This window comes from Fukomys damarensis, unplaced genomic scaffold, assembly GCF_012274545.1.
Source record: "Fukomys damarensis isolate Sample0158 unplaced genomic scaffold, DMR_v1.0_HiC HiC_scaffold_29, whole genome shotgun sequence".
Taxonomy (NCBI): domain Eukaryota; kingdom Metazoa; phylum Chordata; class Mammalia; order Rodentia; family Bathyergidae; genus Fukomys; species Fukomys damarensis.
In genome coordinates, this window is record NW_022900941.1 from 14,393,372 (window position 1) to 14,397,986 (window position 4,615).

The window sequence follows — 4,615 nt, forward strand, 5'->3', positions numbered from 1 at the left end:
ATTTTCCAAACATGGAATTTTGAAAGTGGCCACTATCGATCATTCCTTTGGGATAAGAAGTATACACCAGTACTGTCCAGGGACAGTGAAACTATGATCAATCTCTTCAGTGACCATTGAGCAGCACCAGGCTCTGTGTTCTGGAAAAAACAAAAAAACAAACAAACAAACAAACAAAAAACACAAGAGCTTGGCTTGGAGAAACTGTGGCCAGGATCAGGAATCAGTGTGTTCTCTAAATGTGGTAGAGTTAGGGTCAATAATATTAATTATTGGCACCCTAACTTTGCAGTCATATAAGTGAAGCTTGTTAGATATTGGCCTTAGACTAATTCGCCTTCTGAAGTCCTAAAGAGACGATAATCATTCCAGAGAAAGCTGCTGAAAGAGCCTCAATTTCACCCAAAAGACTACCCTTGGCTAAAAGTTAACAAAATAAGGAACAGTAGAGAAATTTGATTCCCTTCAACTTAATTCACAAGGGCAAACATATTTGATTTCTTACTTAATTCCTTTGCTTTTGAACTTGCAAAGCAATTTAATTTTTGGACTAATTTCTCCCCAGGAATTTGATAATTAGAGGGTGTTTATATTCAATTTGGGGAATCTCTATGTTCCTGACGTTTTATTATTGAGTGTATCTTAATGTTGTCATCTAATTTTATTGTAGTATCTCTGGTGGGCTACACTCGAAAATATGGCTAGACATAATTTGGAATGGGAAACAGAACTGAAAATGAATGTTCATGTTTGGCTATAGAGTGGCCTCAGAGTTAATTTAATTAACACACACTACTGCCCCATTTCATCACCATCAAGATGCAAAATCTGTACTGCCCACCAGAGGCCTCAAAAGATACCCAAAGTACAGCGATTCGGAGTGGAACGGCCTTAAAGCCAATGCTGACTCTCTTGAGATCACAATCACATCATTAAGGAAGATGTCCATAATCTCGGTCTTCTCATTCCACAAAGAGAAAAACATTTTATCATCCTGTCTCTGACATTTCTATTCTCTTCTGCAAGACAGGCAGAATACACTTTGCAAACGAACTAACCAAGCAACACCCTTGCGCAGAAAAAGATGTGGCTTCTCTCTAACCCTCTCCCTCAAATCAGTGGGAGGCCGTGGTCTGGGGGAGCTACTCGTGCCAGCTTCCCTCAGCTATGTTACTTTATAGGGAAGAAGTTAGCAAACATGTTTTATTTCCCCATCTGTTTTCTCTTTCGTCTTACTTCTATGTTTGTTCAAAGCCTCATAAGGAAAGAACGGTATTATTCATGAGGTCACAATAGGGCCCCCTCACAAACAGTTCACATTGGGTAAGGACCCGGATGCTCCATTACTATTTGCTGAATGAATCATGAGAGCTGAGATATACAAATCACATCAAAGACAAGTGGGTCCCAAATCAGAGAAATTGCTCAGCAAACATATTGACATATATAAAGAAATGCTCTTACATCATTGCCTTTTCTCTTTTACTTTCCTTTTTAGTTTTATGTTAGGATTCCCTATTTTTAATGTTCATACAGAGATTTCTTTAACTGAAATACCGAATAGTTTCTCTGGTGTGAAAAACTGTCATAGTACACAGGATCCTAATGAGATAATTAATAATGTGAAATAGGAAGTAAAGGGCTAAAGGTGTAGGGAAAGTGGGAAGGGTGGGGGAGAGGTAATAAGGGAGAGGAAACAAATAGGAGAAAATGGAAATAAAGTGTTTGTAAATGGGGGGAGAGGAGAGGGTGAAGGGAGGGCAGGGACAAGGGGAAAAAATGAGAATCAAGACCTGTCATGTAAAGGTACAGGATCCCAATAATGAATGTAACTGTATTGTATATCTAGATTGTACCAATAAACTCAATAAAAAGAAAAAAAAAGAAATGCATAAGCCGTGTGGGAGTGGAATTTAATTTGACCAATAATCCAGTTAAAGGAAACAGATGGAAGATGCACGGTGACTGCCAAGGCTCTGTCCACGATGGGGGGGGACTTAATCCAGTTAAAGGAAACAGATGGAAGATGCACGGTGACTGCCAAGGCTCTGTCCACGATGGGCAAGCTGGGGGACAGGGGCCGTCCTTGGGGTGTAGGCTTTATTAAACATTCAGTGTACGGGAAAATCCCTCAAGAAATCTCTCTCATTTTATACTTTTACCAATATAGAGAATTATTGTCTGTTATAGAATTATTGGGAAAACCCAAATAATCAAAATCAAAATCAATGATTTGAAGTCTGACATTACATAAAGAATCAAGGGTAGTAGTGCATACATTCGCACTTTTTATTTTGCAGTTAAAATACATGGCTTTATATAACATTTTTATCAAAATAGGATGTAAAGTCTATTTTTGCCTCTCCTTTTCACTGTTGTGTCAATATTCAAATATCAGCGCATGTGCTACCATATGGTACTTTAAAATGAATGCAAATTTTACATGATCTAGATATATAGTAATCTATTTCATCTATCACGTGTGTTGACATAGCTGTTTCTAGCTTTTCTCTATAAAAACAAACAATAAAAATACAGATTTGTGTGTACTCCTTGCCCATACAGATTTGTTGAATTAATTTTTCATGAGATGAATTGTTTACCATGTCTTATAGAGCATTTTGGAATCAATGTCTTACTGCATCTTCATAAAAGCCTATGAGATATTGCTCTGTCAGTTTTACATAAGAGAAGACCAAGTTTAGGGTAGTTGAATGGTACATAACTAATTAGAGGAATAACCAGAGTTTTCCATGTGTCTTTTACCAAAGCTGGGCCTAAGAATCCCCCTAGAGCTTCAGGACCTGGTAAGCTTTTTCCCAGGTAAGTCATTCTCTGAGGAAACTATGATAATGAGATTCCTTTTTTAATCTATTTTGTAATTAACAAGCATCACTGAAACTCTTTTGAACTTTTCTTGTTATTTCCAGTAGCTGACTTCAGATGATTGTAGTATTTAGTTTCCCAGAGAGTCATTCATGTCATTTGATCTCCTATAAATAATAAACATTTCATCCTTTCCAATATTCATGTCTCTTTCAGAGGCCAGTAGATGTTACTATTTCATTTGGACTGGCTTCATCTTCTCCAGTGGATCTTCAGTTAGCTGGGAACACACAGATGACTGAAAAAGAACCCTCACACCTTTCATCTTAAAGACAAACACTACTCTTCCTAAGAACTAAGATTTTGCTTTATAAAGCATAATGTTAAATTTCATCAAATATATGTTTAACAACTATTAAAATGTTTTTCCCTTTAAGCTATTAATATTATGAGTTTTGTTAATAGATATTCTAATGTAATGCCATACTTGCTTTTCTAGAATAAATCCTACTTAGTCATGGTAAATTATTCATTGAATATGCTGCTGGTTTTTATTTTCTAACATATTATTTAAAATCTTTACTTCATATATGAGAAATTATTTGGATTTTTAAAAAATCTGTATCATCCTAAGTTGTAGCAACCAGGTAAAAATAAATAAAGCTTTTGCAAAAGGCTTCTTTTCCTATGCTCTGTTAAGTTGAAATAGTATCAGCAGCCTTTTAACTACTCCTTCAAGGACCATTAAGCACTTGTAAAATCATCTAGGCTGATACCTTTCTTGGATCTAGTTCTTTAGACAAGCTTTTGATTTATTTCAAGGTTATCACTGTACTGATACGTTCTATCTCATTATGTACCAATTTTTATAATTAACCCAAAACTATATACTCTAAATAATCTTTGAAGATTAGTCTATAATTTTACAAAGTATCTTTGTGAATTGATGTGATTTGCTTGTATTTGTCATTGTTAATTTTTCAGAGTTTCTAAATCTAAAAATGTTATTTAATATTTTATCCATATTTGTTTTCACAAAATAAACTCTTGGAATTAAATATATATTTTATTCAATTCTGTTTCTTAATTCATAATACTTTAATTCTTATTAATCCATTCCTCCTATGTCTTTGCATTTGTTTTAATGTTCTTTCTCATTTATTTTGTCTGGTTAATTCTTTTTCTTTCCTCCTAAAGCACTTCTGCCCTTTAAAAACATGCATAAGTACTATAATATTGATCCATGCATCCTTTTCTGTTGCTTTCAGAAGAATTATAATTTGACTAAGAATACAATTGGAGGGCATAACTTTTTCCATCAAACTGCTATAATCATTGCTTTACTATCTTCTGATACTTAATGCTTCAAAGAAGTCTGAGGTCTATCCAGACTTTCCATTTCCCTTTTAGTTATTTGTTTGTATTGTTGATTAGTCAATTGCTGTAATGCTATGATCCTTTTAAAATTCTTTCTTCATCCTTTTTTTAATCACTTTTTTTTTTTTTGTTTTTTTTTTTTTGTTTTTTTTTTTTTGGTACCGGGGATCAAACTTGGGTCCTTGTGCTTGCAAGGCAGGCACCAGAACCACTGAGCTAAATCCCCGGCAGCACTTTCACTTTTAATTAAGTTTCCCTTTTACTGGAGAACCTTTCCATATGTACTTCATCTGGGATTTTCCACAGGCTGCTTATTGTTATTCTGCCCACTCCGAGAGTGGAACAGAAGTCACTTTCTAAATCTATAGGGCTTAGAATTAGATTGTGAACAAGGTCAAGCCCTCTGGAGAAG

General features: G+C 35.0%; 1 long non-coding RNA gene across 1 annotated transcript; it reads left to right on the top strand.

The window, feature by feature from the left end:
* Positions 1-1,330: 1,330 nt before the first annotated feature.
* Positions 1,331-3,163, top strand: LOC104849683. The gene is made up of 3 exons (XR_776832.1): positions 1,331-1,400; positions 2,772-2,823; positions 3,045-3,163. It is a non-coding gene; the product is annotated as an uncharacterized LOC104849683 (long non-coding RNA).
* Positions 3,164-4,615: the final 1,452 nt, after the last annotated feature.